Here is a 22,372-nt window from a genome sequence, read left to right on the forward strand (position 1 = left end):
TTGACAGTCAAAGAGAACTAGAGTGGCATGCCTCTCTTGCCACTCTGTGAGATCGCCGCACATTTGAAAGTGTAGGAATTTCAGATATCTCGGTCCATCTGTAGACAAGAGGACATTAATTGTATCAATATCAAAATTGCCCATATTGAATAACAAATTTTTTGGTTAAATTTGAAATTTGTTGAAGCTCTTGGTGCTCATTTGGTCCGAGAGAATTACGGAGAGGGTAGTACTATACTATCTGGCCAGGAGATATCGGTTAAATACTAGAAACAGGGCAGCTAGACCACAATCCATGAGGGGTTGTACTTGTCATTTCTTTGTGCGGCGCTGTATGCCGTCCATCAGTTGCCCTCCTTATATATAATAACAGAGGCGGCAACATGTAAATGAGTCCGGGTTCTATATGCCATGGGCCACTAGGCGAGAGATGCAATAGGCCCCGGGGCCAAGAAGTTTCTTTACCATTGTGATGAGGTTAATCAAACGGCAATGTCAATGATCTATGTTGGCATGCCCGAGGAAAACGTTAGCGAGAGATACATAGAAGGGATTCAACGTTATTACGGGCCAAACCCAAAAGTTAATAGCCATGCATCCCGGTTTGTGCGAGAAACTAGGAATGATTATCCAAAGATCGACACATGAGTTGGATCTGGATGATCAGGCTAGCATCTGGTTATGGGTTGCGCGGAATAACAAGATGAAGTTTTTCTATCGGGATGCCTCGAAAAAATAATGCTTTTATCTTTGGGGATTCAAGCGGAGTGGCGATTACAACAAATAATTCGTTTTGGCCACCGAGTCTCATGGCAGCTCATTCAACCTTTGGCATTAAGAAACTCAAGGTAAGTAGCACATTGTGTTAGATGTTTAGACAAGAGTACGGGAATGTTTTCTTGAATCTCGCAATATCATTTGTATGTTTTAATTGTAGTATCCCTGTGAGCACAATTTCGTTTTTGACTCTCACCAACATGCACTCCCTGTTGCATGGGTCATAATTCGTGAATAAGCAAATACATTTCCAAAGCTATGTATTGGAATTTTTTGTTCCCATGCATTATGCAACAATGCAAGTTAATCTCAACACTAAATCGATCACTACACCGCTATACAATGTTGTTACGTGTTTCATGTTTTCTTGCCATAGAATGTTTTTGACATTTGGATGATACAAACAATATATTTGATCGTATAGGATACTCTCTCTCTATTATACAACACTACACGAGCCAAGAACACGACAATGTATGAAACAAAATTTGAGTAAAATAATATAAGAGATAAGTCAAGTCAAGGAGTTGGCCTTTTTTGGTCACATATATGCAACTCCATCTCGTGAAGAGAATAAAATGCAAGTATAAAATTGTAACATAAGTGAATTATTAGATAATGAGTACAATATATTAAACTAAAAAGAAAACATAGAGAAGAGTCAACAGTGTTTTGCTTTATCTTTTAAAACCAACAAACAAAGCAAAATAACGCATCTCCATAGAAAATCTTAAGAAAGAGAAAAAGAAGAAGGAAGAAAAGCAAAAGCTGCCATAAGAACCCTTTTATTCTACCAAAAAAAAATGGTGGACGTGGGTTTTGCAATTTTCATAGCTAAACTAACCCATCCATGCAAAAGAAAAAGCAGAAAAGCAGGCTTTCATTTCATGTGTGCCTATGTATATAGAAAAGACAATGTATAAAAATATTATAGAATGAGAAAGAAAGAGGAAAAGAAGATGGGATAGTGTTACCTTGAAGAGTTACTCCAAAGAGTAGTATTACTTGAAGAAGCATAATCCACTTCTTGGTTCATAGGCACATCTGACGACACCTTTTGATCCATAAACCGCCAAGATTCAGGTCATTTACCCCTTGGCGACCCTCTCCGAGAAATCTTCTTCTCGGATCCATCGATTGGCCTAATGTCATAAATTTGAGGAGACATTTTGGTTATAACTCATGTGTTTGTATGTGGAACAAAGTTCTAAATGTTCGAGGACCACATTTGATTTTGTGAACAATTGAACCATTGTTGTCAGGGGAGAACATTGTTTTGGTAGACACATTGTGATTTGGCAATGGAAATAGTAAAGAAATTAATGAGAGTTTGGGGTAAGGGAAGAAATGGATTTTATTTGTAAATGGTTACTGAAAATTGGAATAAAGTTGAACTGCTAAAAAGAAAGGTATTGAACTGTGAAGTTTAAGCTATACAAATCACCGAGGAAGGCTGCGAGGTTTGTCGGGTTGTCTTCAAGATCCTATACATCTGCAAAGGCAAAGAAAACAAGGACAATAAAGATAAAGAAGATGAAAAAAGAGACCACAAAGAAAATTTTAAAAAAAATAAAAGCACTAGAAAGGAAATGTCGCACAATTCATATACTAACTAATGTACCATTGGCAAAGTGTGTGGATCGTCGGATGGATGTTGGGATATGCATGATATTGTAATGTATTTGTACTTTATGATCTTATAGTTAATATGTTCATCAGATAGGTGATTGAATTATAATGACCATTATTTATATATTTAAGTTTAAGGAGTCACTAGTCATGCTAATACTTGGTATGGCGAACACATGCTAATAATGACTAGTAAAATGGTTAAGCACATACCTGCAGATGTCGAGCATTTTGTGCATGTGGCTCTGCCATAGATGCTTCAAAATCAATGTAGAAAAGGTAATCAAAGTACTGTCCATCATAAAGGATTCACTTAACCAACTTATAGGCTTTAAACTGAACATAAAAGGAAGTTTCACCTCATTTCAAAACAATTGAAGAATAATTCTATTAAATGTTAAAAGACAGAGATAAAATCTTTTAACATCTATAGTGTATAATCTTTTACTAGTGATATCTCCAGTAGTTCCATCAGAAATTCAGGACGTTAGATTTTATCATCCCTGAAAGTCATATCAAAGACAGCATTTCCCATATATAAGGATGTTATGTAACTTTTGTGTTATGAATCATAGCGCATATTACTGTCTCTTCTTTCCTAACACTTTTTTACAAAACTTTGAGAGCCTCAGAGTAGACATTCTTGTGTACACTTTTGGATAAGAGATGAAATGTTTATGTTTATCAATGTGGGGCTATCTTTTATGTGATAGTCCATACTGCCTGGTAGTCGACCAAGGGGTGTCCTTATGGAGTGGTTCTTGATTCTTTTTGGTTCAAAGAAGTATCAAGATCCTCTATAGAAGCAGAGATCTGTAGCCTACACTGCTGCAGAAATGACATGGCTAAGGACCTTGTTAAAAGTGTATCTGTCAGATCCACCAATGCTTTAGGGTGACAACTCGAGTGCTATGAAACTATCTCTAAACCCTGTGTTTCATGCGTGTCGTTGGAAATTTTAATGGTACGTTTGCCTACAACTAGGTCAAGCATCTATGTGTCCTCGTGAAGAAGTAGCCATTATGGTAAAAGAAACAACTCTATGACAATCAACCAAAGCAACGTGTCACCTATATAAAAGGCTTCCAATATATGAAAAACAGGAACAATATTATAGATGTCGGGTAAGAAATATAAGTTATTGTGATCAGAAATGACATTTATAGGTTTAGATAACCTATCAAAATAAAAATCACGGAAACAAACAAATTCTTGACTTTCAAACATGCCATCCTCCTGGATGAAAACAAAGGAAAAAAAGGACTATGAATGAAACCATCTCATATACTAACAAAGATGAGACCTTTAAACTAATTGTCATATCCTACCACTGTATTCAAACCTTCTTTTAAACGATGGAACACTATGTCGAAGTAATTAGCCAATTACATCAACAAAATGTAAGCAAGAAGCTGTACATTTTAAGACCAGGAGAACACCAAACCCAAAAATGAGAACTAATTCTAGTGGCATCAACAAAGAACAAACCAAAGACACCCAACAGAGAGAAAATAGATCAATTCAATATAAAAATAGTTCCTCTACTTAAAAAACACAACTTTCCACTAATAAAACTAATACCCATCAATAATTAGTTATATTTCATAAAAAATTTCTTCATATTAACAGAAAGTAAATTAGCACAATGCCCACATCCAACTGTAACCACATTAAACAAACCTGGTGCATGGAACACCGACTGCAAAACAAATCAACATTTATTTTTTTAAAAATCAGACTACAAGAGGAAGAAGTAGACAATTACTAAATATAACCAAACATCGTCACTCAAAACTCGATATTTGTAACAAAATTTATAACTGTTATGCACTACAGAAAACCTTGGTCTAATCTAATTGTAATGATGTAATATGACATGAAAAAAAAGCTATATATTTCTCTGCTCTTAATAAATCAAATGCGCAAACATACCAGGTAGAAATCGGCTAAAGTATTCAAAATGAAACTTAAGAAATTCTCAGCCAGGCCTATCACAACATAAGAAATGAAACTTATGTAAGATGAAAAAAAATGGAAGTTGTAACAAACATATAATAAGGAGACGTGGTCTTACTTTGTCCAAAAGATTGATTACCACCCGTGAATAATGTAGTAGCTGGGCAGGAACCTATAGACCTGCATGACTCGTCGGGCAAGTCTGAAAACGGAATAGACTTCGGTTCTGACCGCGACGATTCTCATGTTGAGGTACGGTCGACAAGACGGGCCATGTTGGTGGTTTAGAAATGGGACAAAACACTGCTTGTACTGAATCAGAATACTGTATCCCGCATTCTGTCTTGGCACATTTACCATCCCGACTGCTAATCTAGTAACATACTGCTATGAAATGGTAGATGTGAGAAAAATTACAAACCTCGATCTGTTTCATCTGAGCTTCAACATCTGCTATTTTGGTGTCCTCCCTTAATTTGATGGCTCCCAGAGTCCTCTGGGCCTTGTTGAACATTTACGATAGTAAGTTTGTAAACTCAATGACAATGATTTACTATAAGCTATTTGGACATATCAATCTGCGCCTGACTTTTCTGTGACACCAAAATCAAGATAATAAAGACAGGAAAATGTGCAGAGAGAAAAGGGACTTGAGCAGAAACCTCCAAAGGCTAAAACCACAGTTCTTGAAAGTGGACAAGTTAAAAAGAGAGAATGTTGAGAGATGATCAAGGAGTAGATCTGGTATTTTCGAGTCCTTGAGATCGAATTTTAGATTCTTCATAAAAGGAGAAAGAGAGAGGGTTGGTAAAGGAGGAGATGCTATGATGAAAGGAAACCCAACAGTAACAAAAGGAGAGAAGCATTTTGTAGTGGTGACCAGCAATCTTCATGCATGCTCTACCCTTTGCATATCTGTCTCAATTTTTTGTTATAGAAATCCTCCATACAAGATGTTGAAATTGCAAAGCCCACTTGAGAATTCAAAATAAATTTCAAAAAAATAAAAAAATAAAAAAAAATAAAATGGAAACTATGCGAGAATGTTGGCGAGGAAAAGCATATAGTATGAAAAAGGAAAAAAATGAACAAAAATAAACGAAACTATAGACCATTTCAATATAGGTGAGATTGATGGATGAGACTAGGGCAAGTCAAGGGATGTTGAAAAGCTCAAAATTGTATACTGGTGTGGAACCCTAAGACCTAGATCTTTGGTACAGGCTGGCTTACCAAAATGTTCTTAGAGATACTCCTTAGGGAATTAGTTTTGAGGGGATGATAATTTTAGGGATAAGAATCAAATTCCTGCCGGAATCAACAAACCCCAAAACAGAATTCAAATCCAGAGACCCACCAAATTTCTGAACAGTTGGAGAGAATAAAATTAAGCCGTCGTATAAATACTCTCCGTGTTGAGATAATTTGAGATTAGAATCAGTGGCGAGATGGAAATCGAGGTGGTAGTTACGGTTTTTGAGGGAGGTGAAGTATAGGGAGTGGGAGGATTTTAGAGAGCGAGGAGAGAAAGAAATTTTCGTTTTTAACTCAATGATATTCGTTTTTTTTCGTTTCGCTCTTTCGCGAAATTTTCAAAATTTTAATTTGTAACACTTCTCCAACGCTTTTTAAGCGTTGGCAATTAATTCCGGAAATTCAACCAAATAAAGTAACGCTTTACAATATTGCCAACGCTTATTTAGCGTTGGAAATTTACTAACGGTAAATAACCGTTGCAAATCAAAAAGGTGCGTGTTGCAAATATCCTATTATGGTGTAGTGAAAGAGGTATAGAATTGCTACACTGACATTTTCAATTTATAAATTATGGATGAGTCTCAGCTTTGACCTATCAAAGTCAGTAGATAAGCCTGAAAGTTCACTATATCAACTGCTTTCATGCTTTAATCTTCACATAAAAAAAAAACTATGAATTCGTTATGTCTTGGACATTTTTTATTGAAGAAAGGGTGAATGCTATGCTAACAAATTAATAAAATGAATTGTGTATTTCTACAAGAAATTATTTCCGTTCTAATTAGTAAGTACGGCTGATTTCTGAACAAAATCTGGTCATGATTATTGTCCCTTGTGTTTATTCTGATCCAAAATTTTTTGTGTTCTCTTTTCCATGATCAGGTGTGACATTGAGGATGTAGTAGTTGAGATGGATCGGATAATGCGACTGGGTGGATGGTTTTGGTTCTGGATATCATGGAAACAGTTACTAAGCTAATTCCAATATTACGTTTGCTGCACTGGGAGACTACTCTCTATGAAGGTCAGTACCTTGTTCGTAAAAACGGTTTCTGGCGTCCCACAGATGGAAAACATGGATGAAGGTTCCATACTTTCTTTCTGTTGTACACTTTTATTCGTAGATAATAACTACTATTTTCTATTGTTGTTTTCCTCTCTTTTTCCATTGTCTTCAAAGGCTTTTCCGGCATTCTTTTTTTCCATTTTATAAAAATAGGCTATAATCTTTCCATTTCTTTATATAGAAGTATGTGTATCTTTCTATTTATTTTTATTTTTTTTTGTAAGCACTGAATCTTGTTGTAAGTATTTCTTGGTCTGTTTGATAATTAAGTTCCACGACAGTATGCTTTTATCATATGTATCTATGATATTCAATCCGAATACGTTATACTTATATCTTTCAAAGCAAGGAGGTTAGGTTTCATTTCGAACGATTGGACTGTGTTTGGGAACGTTATGCTTGATAGATTATTAGTAGTGAGACTGAGTTCCATCGACTTCTGTTTATAGATTATTACACTGTTTTCAATTATTGTTTGTAGGGAAAGGTGACATTCACCGTATGTTGACGAGTCACAAGTGCATAATCAAGATGACATATAGAAGAGTGAAGGACTACATGCTTTGGAGATATCGAATTATAGTTTGCAAGGTGTTGTAAAAATTGTACTTAAAATAGTTATGTCGGAGAAGATGAGATCTTTCATTTTGATGTGTAAGGATTGTTTACTCGAATAATTATTTAGCTTGTACTTAGGTGGTGCGGATTTATTTATACTGAAGTTTTACTTTCTTAAGTTGTTTATATGATACTCTAAAGTTCGAGACTTGAGTTGTAATTATTTAATGAAGTGTTGTTTGACTATCAATTGTTCCAAGTGATCAGTGATACATTGTGGAGTGAAAAAAGGTGCAAGTACGGGTACGTGCACCAGTACAGGTGGCCCACATATAAAATGGCCAGAGAAACATTTTTTTTTTTATACAATGAAAATTCATTAGTAACGGATACAGAACTGTTAGCAACACAATTTATTTTATACAATGAAAATTCGTTAGTAATGGATATAGAACCGTTAGCAATAGAAAATCAAAGTGGCATTTATATCCGTTAAACAAATTTGGTAACCGTTACTAATAAATTCTAACGGATACGTATCCGTTACTTAAATTAATTTCAGTGACACTTTATAACCGTTAGTAAATTTTGTAACGGATAATAAGTGTTACAAATATCCGTTACTAATATTTGTCACGCTTTTGTGTCGACGGAAAATAACCGTTACTAATATTTTTTGTAACGGATGTACATCCGTTACAAATAAGCTGTTATGGTGTAGTGTTAGTTCGAACTCGTGAACTTACTCCATGTTGTTCCTTGAAAGGTTTTTATGAGTATTGATGCATACTATATTTCTCATATATTGCAATTGCATATAGAACCAATGTTGAAGACTATTCAGTTTGTTACAGAACCAATTTAAGTGAACTTTTTTTAGCTGACTATTTGCATACACTGAGTTCTATTTTCTAGGTGATGGCCTTGAGTTTAATTTGATAAATAACCTAAATCATCTCCTAATTTGAATGTATATCTTTGTAATTTGGTAGGTTGTTCAGCAAGCAATACATGTTTTAACAAATATTCTTTCTCCTAAACTGGAAAATGACTATGCGCATATACTAGAAGTGTTTCTGGAAAACCGTGGTATCTTGGTTCTATTTGAAATCCTGTGCTTTGACTTTGTTGGGGATCTAGATGTCATTGATTCCAGCCCCACTGTTGCGTGTCAAATATTTATTGGTTTGTCAGGTGACAAGAGGATTGCTGATTCATTGAAAAGTTTGGAGGTACAAACTCCTCACTCTGGCATATACTCTTACTTTTAAGTGCTAATTCCAACATATTATGAAATGCAAAATTAGTTAAATCAGTCTTATATTTCAATATGGTAATGTTATATGTCACTATAAAAATCTTGAAATAGATTTTAGCGAACCATTTCCTTTCTTTCTATGGATATAGGTAGTAAAATATTTATGTAGATAACGTGGTGAATGATTCAAAAGGAAGCCAATTACTTAACATCCAAAAACAACAACTCAATCCCATCTAGTTATGAAATGTTGTAAGGGAAATCTCTAAATACTTTGGCTAATATAAGTTTTCCTGACGTTGTTATGATAGTTAATTGTTCATAAACAATGAATATAAATAGAACTTGTCAACATTCGAAGCATTTTACTGTGTATGTGCCAACTGACAGTCTCGTTTTAGATTGTGGAGAAGCTATCACAGCTTATTATAGATTCTTTGTGACACACGGTAGTGAGCGGGGAAGCACCAGTTTGAACTTGCGCAAGCAGCAGATGTGTTGATTGCGGTAATTGTTAAAATTCTGTCGTCATATTCAAATATGTATCTTATTTTGTTCCAAGAAAAGCAAAACAAAAACATCTCCACGGACTCAGATACCATTTTTTTTTCATTGTTGTAGACCATGACGAGTTCAGGCTGTGCAAATACCTCAGATACAATTGATGCGTCTGCCTTAAATTTGAGGAGTTTTGAAAGAAGTGCAGTAGTTGAAGCGACATCCATTACTTACTCTTCCAGGTATTTACTTCAGCATTGTTTGGGTTTCGTCACCAGGGTAATATTCCTCTGAACCAATGACATGGAAAGAGAAATAGTCACCAGGGTCATATTCCTCTGAACCAGCGACACGATGACAACTTCCAGCCTCACAATTCGCTCCTGAAGCAGAAGAAGAGTGCACCACTACTTCAAAAGCCTCGAACTTTAAATTTTCATACCATATATCACCAACATAGTCGAGAAATCCAACACCACCGTGATTCATCAATTTCAACAACACTTCAACCTCTTAATGTTGCTACACATCATGAAACAATGGTGGTTGCACCTGTAGCAGATGCAGAAGAGAACACCACGGACCAACCAACCCAATCTCAGGTTGAAGTTTGTACACCAAATTAAAATCAGGAAGAAGGTGAGGATACTAAGCCCACTCCACCTCCACCACCACCTCTTTTTCCCTTTTCACTACCTCCATTGATCAGAAACCAAAGAAGGAAAGTGAGTGACAAGAAAGCCCTCGAAAAATCAGTTGGGGAATTTTTGCTTCATGACTCTTCTAGCCATGAACTTGAGAACAGGTTAACAGTGGCTCCAAAGACTAGGATTGATTGTCATAGTCTTTGGCATAAGTCAACTTCCCCATCGAGTGATTTTATAAATTTTATATTTGCTTTGAAGCTAAAACTTTAATTTTTCTACTAACTTGTTAAATTTTGATAAATGTATTTTATATTTTCTGCAGAAATGTTTGATTTCTTGCTTTCTTTCGATTTAAACTATGGTGGATGGCACAAAAAATGGGAAATCAAGGACAGGATATCCCTCTCGATACTCAATTTCTTATATTTGAGTCGAATATTGAAGAAGAAGGTGAATCCAATGAAACAATCTACAGTCTTTCTACCTTTGATTGAAGGTCCATTTATATCTTGTCTTCAAGGCATTTCAGAGAACAATGAGCTTGAGCTTTTTTTGAAAGTGGAGATATCGAAACCAAAGCTTATTCTTTCACGCATTCTCTTTCATCAACTCTGGTTCTGATCCATTTGCTACAATCACTGAGGCAATGACAGCTGTTAAATTTCATTTAAGATCATTCCATCAACGTTTTGAGAAGAAATTGCCTAAGATTGTTTACTATTTTGGTTGGTGCACATGGGACGCTTTTTACCAGAATGTCACCCAATAAGGTGTTGAAGATGGTTTAAAGAGTCTTTCAACTGGTGGTGTACCAAAGTTTGTGATCACTGATGATGGATGGCAATCAGTTGGTCCAGACACAAAAGAAAATAAAATAGGCAATAAATCCTAGCCGTTGCTTAGGTTGACCGGGGTCGAAGAAAATGATAAGTTTAAGAAGGAAAATCCTTCTATGGGGATTAAGAGTATAATGGATGTAGCAAAGGTGAAATATGGACTGAAATACGTCTATGTGTGGCATGCAATTACTGGTTACTAGGGTAGGGTACAACCGGGTTTGGAGGAATATGAGTCGTCCATGAAATTTCCAATGGTGTCAAAAGGAGTACTAATTAATGAACCAAATTAGAAGATGGATCCACTGGCGGTGTAGGGATTGGGCTTGGTGAGTCCAAAGAAGGTTTACAAAATTTACAATCAGTTACATGAGTACTTGGCTTCAGCTGGCGTGGATGGAGTTAAAGTGGATGTGTAGTGTGTTTTAGAAACTCTGGGTTAAAATTTAGGTGGGAGGGTTCAGCTAACTACACATTATCACCAAACTCTTGATGCATCTGTTGCTAAGAATTTTCTTGATAATGGTATTGATAAGAGCCCAAAATTATAGTTTTAATCCCTTAATATCATTACATTTATACCAATTATGTATATAATAAATATAAGTTAGTATTGTTTACATGCGTTTATGTATTTCAGGCATTGGAGTCAAATATGTGAATAAACATGTCACTTTTGCGAGATAAAAGAGCAAAAGTTGGTTGCTAAGAAGTTCTATGATTAAAGGCCAAGATTCAAGGAGAAAAAACATTTTTAAAGCCCAGTCAAAGCTGAAAAGTCAAAGTCAACGCGGGCAGAGAAATAGCAGAAAAGTCAACATAATTTCTGCAGGTCGTATCTTTGGACTCAGACCTCGAAATTGGGCCTATTATATGTTAAAATGACCGGCTCGGAAAGAGCTTTCTAATGGTCCAAGCCTTAGCCCAATAAAAGCAATAAAAGTGGATGAAAAGGGTGTTGAAGTAATTTTTCACAGAGAAACCATTTTTGGACTTATGTAATTAGGTTTTGGGCTTGATTTAAATGCCCAAAACATGGCTCTGAAGCCCATGCACGAAAATGTAGACCTAGCCTCTCTTACATAAAGAGGACTAAGGCATATACTTAGATATACTTAGACTTCGATAGATATAATTAATTAGAGATAGATAATTGGAATTTAAAATTAGTTATTAGTTTAAACCTTAGTTAATTATTGTTCTTCCGTATTCATTAGATTAATAAAAGTTCATTATTGTTCTTCATTATGTCTCCTTCTTATATATCTATTTATGATAGTCTACTGACATCTAGTTAAACCTCCATTAGAGGGGTTTGATGAAGCTTCATGAAGATTTGATATGTTAGCTAGAATTATTGCTTGTTAAGAGTTTCACTCTAGAAGGATAGTTGATTCGCCATGAGAATAGGTTGGACTTCCTCACAAGGTAATTATTAGTTGGCAGAGATTGACATGAGTAAATAGGGATCAACACTTAATCTTATTTGATTAGGACTGTAACAATCTACACTAACATATTAGGAATATATCAAGTAGATTCAAATCTCCCTAATCTCTTCTCTATATTCACATTTCAATATTCTATTATCATAGTATAAGTTAAACATCTTATTTAAGTTTAATTTCCATATTAGTGTAATTCAATTCATTACTCTCATTCTGTTTTGTTAGTATCGATTAAACTAGCGGAAACTTACGTTTAAAGGACTAGGAGTGGAATGAATTCTCTACTCCATTTATTGCATGATTCAAGAGAGTAGATAACTTTGATAGTTTAGAGTAAATTATTATTCTTTACTTCTATTTAAGTTTAATTAGTTAAGTAGGAGTAAAGGATAATTTCGACAGTTATCAGGTATCATTGCTTGCATGAGCCAGAATACTGATTCAGTCTATTGGTAAATATCATTTCTTTCTCCCTTCTTTATTTTTTATTTTAAAGAAGCATACTTAAATATGGTATGGGCATACTCTCTGTGTAAAATCTATTTAGAGATTAGTTTATCTATGTAGCTTTATAGCATATCTAGGATACATAATCGAGTTGAACATTAACATAACTCACATTTTGATAATGTTCTTGCTGAACTTTGTGAACATCTCAAAACATACGGCAATTGTGAGGGCATTAGATGACTTTTGTCCACATGATCCTGTATCACACACCATCCACTTAGCATCAATGTCATACAACAATATCTTCCTTGGAGAATTCATGCAGCCAGACTGGGACATGTTCCATTCTCTCCATCTAGTGGCAGAGTATCATGCTTCAGCAAGGGCGATTAGTAGTGGGCCTGTTTATGTCAGGTAACAATTCTTTTTAAGTGTCAAAGCTCTATCATTAACCTACCCACATAATTAATTAATATTGTAATCAATTCCACTCGCTATATTGAAGCATGGCCTGGTGGTGGCCCAAAGTCAAAACTTTGTTTCTGTTATTGCTGACCAGCCAAAGGTTATAGTCTAGGAAGATTTTCTTAGTAGTGTTCATCTCATTACACTCAATCAACTGCATGGTTTGGAAAGGTTGAACTGGTCATGTAGTCATGCATTGCAACAATATCAAGGAGATGTTAACAACTATGTGAGTTTAGTATTTATTTATTGTATTTTTCATTGTATATTTGATTCTATCTTAAAAATAATGAGAATGAAACAAATGCATTTTCAGTACGATCAAGACATCAAATATGTCCAAAGGAAAGAGAAAGATGAATCCAAATCCAAATTGGAACTATGTGACAGTAAGCTTAGTTTCTTTGGAATACAATACAAAATATCTTCCAATTTGTGTATGTGTTAATTGAAGTATTAATTATGTGTAGTGCCCACAACAACAAGGGGTGATTGTATGTGGATATTATGTATTAAGCTTTATGTGAAATTTAGTAGAGGATCCTGGTCCACCACTCAAAAAGAAAGTGAATGTAACGTAGTATTATTTTTCATATAGTCTTAGCTAGCTTATAAATTGGTGCATGTGTAAATATGGTAGCTTCCTTGGAGAATTCATGCAGCCAGACTGGGACATGTTCCATTCTCTCCGTCCAGTGGCAGAGTATCATGCTTCAGCAAGGGCGATCAACAGTGGGTCTATTTATGTCATGTAATAATTCTTTTCAAGCGTCAAAGCTCTATCATTAACCTGCCCACATAATTAATTAATATTGTAATCAATTCCACTCGCTATATTGAAGCATGGCCTGGTGGTGGTCTAAAGTCAAAACTTTGTTTCTGTTATTGCTGACCAGCCAAAGGTTATAGTCTGGGCATATTTTCTTAGTAGTGTTCCTCTCATTACACTTAATCAACTGCATGGTATGGAAAGGTTGAACTGGTCATGCAGTCATGCATTGCAACAATATCAAGGAGATGTTAACAACTATGTGAGTTTAGTCTTTATTTATTGTATTTGATTATATCTTGAAAATAATGAGAATGAAACAAATGCGTTTTCAGTACGAGCAAGATATCAAATATGTCCAAAGGAAAGAGAAAGATGAATCCAAATCCAAATTGGAACTATGTGACAGTAAACTTAGTTTCTTTGGAATATAATACAAAATATCTTCCAATTTGTGTATGTGTTAATGCAAGTATTAATTATGAGTAGTGCCCACAACAACAAGGGGGGATATTGCTAGGATAGTGCGCACAACAACCTAAGATATTGCTAGGATAGCGTTGGCGTGTCATGTAATTTTTGCTTTAATTTATTGTGATTATTTTGGTATTGGAATGACTTATTTTGTTGGGAGTCAAACTGGATAATAGATACTAGGTTTGATCTATGAAATCAATAGAAGTGACATAATATCTATTAAAAGTGACACAGCTGACCACTCTTATGTGTCGCTTTCTTTTTCATACGAGTTACATGGAGTTGATTCCCAAAAACGACACAAGAAGAGGGGGGGGGGTGCGGCTTATGTGTCACTTTTGATGTACTTGTGTCACACTCTGGTCCAAAAGTGACACAACTAGTATACTTATTATGTCACTTTTGACGTACTAATGTCTCGCTCTGGTCTAAAAGTGACACAACTAGTATACTTAATATGTCACTTTTGACTTACTTATGTCTCTCTTTGGTCCAAAAGTGACACAACTAGTATACTTAATGTTTCACTTTTGACGTACTTATCTCTTGCTTTGGTTCAAAAGTGAAACAACTAGTATACTTAATGTGTCACTTTTCATGAAATTATGTCCCACTCTGGTCCAAAAGGATACAACTAGTGTCACTTTTGACAAGCACTGTGACACTCTTTCTTAAAAGTGACACAAGAGGCTATTCTTAAGTGTCATTATATTAACAAAAAGTGGCACATTTAGTAAGGCTTTTGTGTCACTTTTGGTAGAACTTTATGTGTCGAGGGCTGTTAGGTCACTTCAGAATTAGTTTCAAAACTAACAAAAGTGACTTCTTGTGTCACTTAAAAAGTGACACAAAAAGCCCTTCATTTATTAGTGGTCACATTCAAGGAATACCCATCATAACACCAACAGGTCATTCATGGCACATTCAATGAATACATTTTTAAACAACCACTATCACGTACACATTTACTTATCATTGAAACTAATATATAATATATAATATGGTGGCTACACTTTTACATAAGGCTGCCTACGTATCCAATCTTTCAATATTAGAATCAAGCCTTACGTAGCTCTTAACCAATAAATATCAATATCCTTGTATGTACCTTTAAATAAAACAACAATTTGTACTATATAGAATCACATACAATAAGTTTCAAATACTCCCACAATCATATACGTAAAGTTTCATACCCAGAGATACACTATGAACCTTTAAATCCAAAACTCAAAAATGGATATTTCTCTACTTTTGATTCTCCAAAAACAGTCTTATGAACCATGTCGGTTCCAAATAAAACCACAGTCTAAAAGTAGGCTACAAATACTATATAAAACACCTAAGAAAATTTTAAGAGACTCTTAGTTCATTACTAGACATATTTCCCAAAACAGGTTTATGCACTTAAAGGATAACGCGGTAGGTTTTCTAGCCAACATGTCAATACTATAGTTTTTCCTACATTCATCCAAATGATATGTAACTTAATTTTTTAGAAACTAGGGTATGTACACTTACTTTTTTATGTAGAACTCGAAGTTCCCACCTCAGCCCATCTAGAAGAAAACTTAAGTCGAAAATGGTAAAAATCCTAATTTTCGACAAACTAGATTTCTAACGGACTATCTTCCGAATGACACAACTCTTTCCACAGGTATCGAAATGTATCAATGCTTTTTGTGTTGAAAAGCTAACACACATAAATTAATTTCTTATCTTTATAAAAATACTCAATCTCATTCTAAATTTGTGAGAATTAGGATCGAACACAGTGCGTAGAAACTGATTTCTGAAGCACTGTTCTCTACCAGTCAAACTTCCAGACGCCATAATTAATTCCACAGGCCTCGGATTGCGATGATGAGAAAATTGGAATAGAAGGAAGACTTCCAAATCTTATATTTTCAAGTTTTGACAAGGGTTTGAATCGCAACCTAACTATATGAAAACATGGTTCAAACACTAGGGCAGAACCTGATTTCTGCTATCAGAAATTCTGATGTGCTAACTTCCGAAGGGTGTAACTTCTTCTACATAAATCAAAATTCTATAGGACTTTTTGCGTTTGAAAGAGGATAGATAAAATTAACTGAACATGTTTTAATAAAAACCTATATCAATCTCTAAATATGTTGTAATTCATCTCCAAATCAGACAAATTTCATGAACAGGAGCAAAACACCAGTTCGCAACAAAGTGTGCAACCTTGGATATGAGTACTTACATAATCAATAGAAGGGTTCATGTTCAGTAGGATCATTATACAAAAGAGAACTAACACTTAAAGAGATTCAAAACTAATATATAGGTTAAGGCACATACACATTAATGTCAGACTTAGCCTAACTATTATAACTAGGTGAGCAACAATTTATGGGTATGGTGTACATCATGTCTAATCAAAACTATAAGTTTATGGCTTCTTATATATCTTATATAAGTAATCAAGAAGTTCACATTTTCCTACTTAAATTAAGTGACCAAAGATTGATCAACAAGTTAGGCTCATCCACACTAATAATGTCTGACTTGGCCTTAACCTTTAACCTTGTATAATTATAAAGAGTCATTATTAAATGAGCAAAAATTCGAGTATGTATCTCCTGGGTAATCAAAACCCATTCTTGACTTTGACTTCCACTTAAATGTGCATGTGCATGTGTGGCATCAAACGTCATGAATTCTTTTCTTGTAATAAATCAAGTCCACACATTTCTACTTAATATTAGTAACCAAACCTTAACAAAAATCAGCATGCACAAGGTAAGTGTATTAATATGTACAAAATTATCCAACAGGAAACCAACGTGGAAATTTTCCATTTTAATTACTACCCATGATACCATATCAAACGATACTTGTATCATCCGTTCTAATCAATCTTTCGTCAAACCACAAGACATTAATAATCACGATAATAGATCGTAGGTGAGAATATATATCAAAGAGAAATAAAAAGAAAATACACTCACCCGAGATTGCAAAACGTTAGTTAGAATCTAGTAAAGAAAACCGGAGAGTGATGTTGCGCCGAAGGCGCCAATACCTTTTCTTCTCTCTTTGTTTTAAACCTAAAACTCTCCATCTCTTTACTCTTTTTCACTTTCTCTCATATATCCTTTAAAAAAAAAAACTAATACAAGGAAAGAGGGTCGGTGGTACCCCTTATCCCTCTCTCTACCCCACATCTTTCTCTTTCCACTTTGTAGATAATAAGCCCATGTCCAAATAATACTAATAAACAAAATAAAATACATGCTATAAATATTTATTTATTTAATTTAAAAAATAGGGTTGTTATAGATTTTTTTACTTAATCCCCCAAAATATGTATCCCTTTTGTGAAAACCCCCAATTTCAAAATTATAAGTGATTCCCCTCCCCACCATCTTTTATTTGTTACTATACTACATCGATATTTTCCATTTTTGCAATTTTACCCCTAAAACAGAGTGGGAATAATATTTGGGCTTTTTTTACTTAACCCCAAAAAGTATGTAGCCCATTTTGTGAAAACCCCCCATTTCAAAGTCATTAGTGATTGCCCCCACCAAACGTTTACCCTCACACCATTGTCTTCTCTACCTCGATTGTTCTCTAGATCTAACTTTTTTGTCTCATGGGTGGTGGTTCTGGTTCTACAAAGGTTGGTCCTTCCTAATGAATTTGAAATGGGGGGTTTTCACAAAATGCGCTACATACTTTTGGGGGTTAAGTAAAAAACGCCCAAATATAATTCCCACTTTGTTTTAGGGGTAAAATTGCGAAAATGGAAAATATCGATGTAAAATTGTGAAAATGTCATTAGTGATTGCCCCCACTTTTGTGAAAACCCCCCATTGCATTTTTTTTTTTTTTTTTTTTTTTTTTCTTCTTCTGATATTATTTAAGACCAGAGTTGGACCAAATTTAGACCAAACGTTTACCCTCACACCATTGTCTTCTCTACCTCGATTGTTCTCTAGATCTAACTTTTTTGTCTTGTGGGTGGTGGTTCTGGTTCTACAAAGGTTGGTCCTTCCTATTCTAGATCTAATTCATCGTAGTCCTAACCTTCATCGCCTTTGTTTCACTGAAGTAGATAAGGTTGGTTAATGGGCAAATACGTATGTTAAAATTTGGGGATTTATATAAAGTACATATTTAACTTTGGGGTGTTTTTAGACACTGACGTTTTATAACAAAATTTAAGTTTACTGTTCATTTTTCAAGAACCTATTGCAATATGTCATCAACGAACAATGGATTAATGTTGAAAAAAATTGCCAATATGGAGAATATCGATGTAATGGCAACAAATAATAAAAGACGAAGTGGGAGCAACCACTAATGATTTTGAAAATGGGTGGTTTTCACAAAACAGGGTACATACTTTGGGGGGTTAAGTAAAAAAAAGCCCAAATATGATTCTCGCTCTGTTTTAGGGGTAAAATTGCTAATATATAAAATATCAATGTCACGGTAATAGATAAAAGACAGAGTGGGGGGCAATCACTAATGATTTTGAAAATGGTGGGTTTTCATAAAAGGGGGTACATACTTTGGGGGCTTGAATTAAAAAAAGCCCAAAAAGAAATTGGTAAGTTTGTTACTACAGCCTTTCTGAGTTTGAAGGGTAAGGAGAAAGTTGGTGGTAAGGAGGGTGTAAAAGCAGCTCCTGTGAGAAGGAAGGGTGATGACCTTGATAGGTGGTAAGTGCAAATTGTCATGTATGCATGATACGACTCAAACACACACTAAACCTACACTTATGTCAAGTACATTGCTCTCAAATTGTTTCGAAGTATAGATCGAGCAGAGGTATCATTACCATATACCTTGGGCATATTAATGAGTTGTTAGACTTACATATATCATTAGGTGAATCTTAGTGAGAGAAGGATTTGTTGTTGGCGATTTTAAACTAAAAACTATTTTGCTTGAATTACAAGTTACATACAACTATTGATTTGATAAAACTAAATAAGAGAGAGAGAGAGAGAGAGAGAGAGAGAGAGAGAGAGAGTTGAATCCACCTATGGAAGGATCAACCTCCGCTGATGGAATTAAGTTTATTGCATCTCTAATATTACTTAGGATTCATAGACAAACCTTAAGAAAGAATTGAGTTTCGATTCTTAACAACATAATCTCATCTTTGAGATCACACTGCTACCAAAAGAAGTTTAAGTGACAACTCATCTTTGAGATATCCCTTAAAATTCTTACTAAAATTTACACCAACCGTCAAAAGCTGATAGCCTGGCTACGCAGGGTAGTCGCGCGTGCTACTAGCCCTAGTGTTGCGTGCAACGTTATCTAGAGATCAAGACCCCAAATTTCGCCGAGAGCTGCCATTTTATGGCAGGATGCATACTCTAGCCTATAAGCAAATGACTAGCATTAACGAAGTCTATTCCTTAGCTCACATGAGCTTCATTAACCCTTCACAAGCGAGGGTTTAGCTCATGATCATAAGAATAAAAAACTATAAGAAAGAGATACAATGAAAATAAAGAATATTAAGATTGAGAATAAGAAGTTTTATTACAATTATGGAGCGGACTCCATTAAAACTATTACGAGCTTTCTCTAAACTAAAACTAAAAATTAAACTAAAATATGGAATGAATGCAAAAACTACACTTCGTATGGAATGTTATATATTTCTTGCAAATATAAGAATGAGAATTATGTATCCCATTAAAGTCTCCCATAATGGAGACTTCTTCTCCATTATTTTCCATTTTTCAACACCTACTCCTCCCATTTTCTTCATATTTGGTACCATGTTTCACATCTTGCACACATAATTTATGCAAATCATGTCTTTGACTTCTTCATGGGCTTGATATTTGAGAAACCTAGCACATGATGGGGGCCCCGCAAGCTTTGACCAGTGGTTGATACGAAATTTGACTTTTTACAAATTCCCATCTTTGCGTAGAGTACGTCGCACTGATCATTTTGATAGGTCACTTGCCAAATTCGGAGTCCAGAAACAAAAGATATAAGCGTTGAAAGTTTGTTGACTTTTCTAAATGGTTGACCTATTTTGACCCAGAAATGATTTGTTTTGACCAGAGTTTAGTCCATGCACTTCAGTTTAGCCTTTTTGAGCTTCAAATGGGCTAAGAAGGAAGACTTCAGGTTCAAGCACTATTTGACCGTAGTTTCACTTTAAAAACGCTGGTTTTGCTGAAATTTATCGTTGACTACCAAAACTTGTAAAAACATGAAAATACAATTATTCCATGATTGTTAAATACATAATTACTAAAATGAAATGTCTCTATGGAGTTTATATTACAATTTTGGGTGCTTATCAATAGGAGTCTTGTTTATGTGAGTGAAAAGACTGGTAGGAATCACGTTGTGAAGAATTCAAACTGTAGCTATAAGTTTGTACCTATTGCTAGCTGTCTGTTGGAGAGTATATGTTTGGATGGTGATCGTTAAGAGCTCGATTCGACTAAAGATCTAGAAGAGAGTTTAAAAGCTATGAATTTATGCCATTGTATGGTAAGTAATATAATATAGGCTTCTATGTCTGGTTGTATTATAACTTTACAAAATCTTATCTTTTATATTTTTTTTGTGTAGCTTCTTGTTGGTTACCATAAATTGAAAGAGCTGGTGCGGATAGGTGCATCTGAAAAAATCGAGTTGGAAAGGTTGAAGGAAAAACTGGCTAATGTTTAGGCCGTACAATAGTCAGAGAAGAAAGAGTTTGACAACCTGAAGAAGTTATATGATAATGTTGTTCTGGCAAATATTGCCTTGGATAATTTTTTTTGAGGAAATGTAGGGAAATTTGGCTAGTATCACTAAATATGCAAAGACTTGCAAGGATAGTGGAAAAAAGGAGAAGTATGCCTATGAAAGCTTGTACAATGATGAATTGGAGAGCAAGTATTTTACCTTGAAGGAAAAACATGAACACGGGGCTCTAGGTACAACAGAGTTAGACGTATCTGAAGATGCAAGTGATGTTATGGCAATGAGTACTACTCCTAGTGAACTGGATGATCGAAGACCTTTTTGGACAGGTCGATGGTAATCCTTCTTCTGAACAGGTGACAAACTTGAGCCCTTGTAGACTAAAAGGTTGAACAATGTTTCTTGAATTTTCTCTGTGAGATGTGAGTGAAAAAAAATTACACTTATTTTGTGTTTTGATACATTAAGAGCTAGTTTCCTGTGGTGACCTAGGAAGCTCGTTTATTTATTTTGATACTTGGCGAACTGGTTTCTTGGTACCTGGGCAGTTCGATAGTTGTAAGAACTAGTTTCCTGACTCTATTTAGGCAGTTCTATTTTGCTGCATATGCTGAATTTATATTTAACTTAATGGTATGAAATATGTTATCGTATATATATTCGGTGTATTGAAAGTCAGGAAGTCCATTATCATTATCTCAGTCATAAGATTCGAAATGATTTGATATAATTGATAACAGTTGAGGTTAAAAAAGAAATTGTTAGGAGAATTAAAGAAGCCAAGTACTTTTCAGTTATACTTGATTGTACACCGGGTATTAGTCATGAAGAGCAAATGTCTCTTCTGGTTCGATGTGTGGATTTATATTCTAATCCACCGAAGATTGAAGAATTGTTTTTAGGATTTTTGAAGGTGGATGACACATCTAGGCTAGGATTCTTTATCAAGCTCAAAAATGTTTTGAACACTCTTGAACTTGATATTAGTGATATAAAAGGACCGAGGTATGAACAACGGATCCAATATGAAAAGGAAAAACAAAGGTGTGCAAAGTAGACTGCTTGAAATAAATCCTAGAACTTTATACATGCCATGTGGTTGTCACAGTCTTAATCTTGCTCTTTGTATTATGGCCAACTCTTGTTCGAGAGCTATGTCATTTTTTGGAGTGGTCCAGCAAAACTATACAGTGTTTTTGTCTTCTACAAAATGGTGGAAAGTGTTCACAGACCATGTTAAAGATGTGAAACCCAAGTCAGGTCTCTTGCTTAAGTCATTATCATCGACACGTTAGGAAAGTCGTGTAGATAGTGTTCGAGCAATAAGACATCAACCTCCAAAAATAAGAGATTATTTAGTTTACTTGGCTGAAAACAATGATGATCCTAAATCAAAGATTGAAGCTGAGTCACTAGTAAGTTATTAAATTGAGAGTTTTGAGTTCTTGCTTGCCATGTTTATTTGGCATTATTTATTGTTTGTAGTTAACTCTATTAGTAAAAGCTTTCAAACTGAAGATGTACAACAGATTGATGTTGTAGTAAGTGAATTGAAAAGATTCATTTCTACTTTTGAAAA

At 34.9% G+C, this 22,372-nt stretch overlaps 2 long non-coding RNA genes and 2 pseudogenes across 2 annotated transcripts; 3 read left to right on the forward strand and 1 right to left on the reverse strand.

Annotated features, from left to right (window-relative positions):
- The first annotated feature begins 27 nt into the window (after positions 1 to 27).
- On the forward strand, positions 28 to 1,015 carry LOC147497335 (uncharacterized; annotated as a pseudogene).
- Positions 1,016 to 4,338: 3,323 nt separating this feature from the next.
- On the reverse strand, positions 4,339 to 5,262 carry LOC147497336 (uncharacterized). The gene is made up of 3 exons (XR_015197099.1): positions 4,784 to 5,262; positions 4,481 to 4,564; positions 4,339 to 4,394 (listed from the first exon to the last, which is right to left on the reverse strand). It is a non-coding gene; the product is annotated as an uncharacterized LOC147497336 (long non-coding RNA).
- A 1,240-nt stretch (positions 5,263 to 6,502) lies between these two features.
- LOC147497337 (uncharacterized) lies at positions 6,503 to 7,447 on the forward strand. The gene is made up of 2 exons (XR_015197194.1): positions 6,503 to 6,643; positions 7,167 to 7,447. It is a non-coding gene; the product is annotated as an uncharacterized LOC147497337 (long non-coding RNA).
- Positions 7,448 to 9,125: 1,678 nt separating this feature from the next.
- Positions 9,126 to 21,850, forward strand: LOC147497338 (putative galactinol--sucrose galactosyltransferase 6; annotated as a pseudogene).
- Positions 21,851 to 22,372: the final 522 nt, after the last annotated feature.

Source organism: Coptis chinensis, chromosome 5 (genome assembly GCF_015680905.1).
Source record: "Coptis chinensis isolate HL-2020 chromosome 5, ASM1568090v1, whole genome shotgun sequence".
Taxonomy (NCBI): Eukaryota; Viridiplantae; Streptophyta; class Magnoliopsida; order Ranunculales; family Ranunculaceae; genus Coptis; species Coptis chinensis.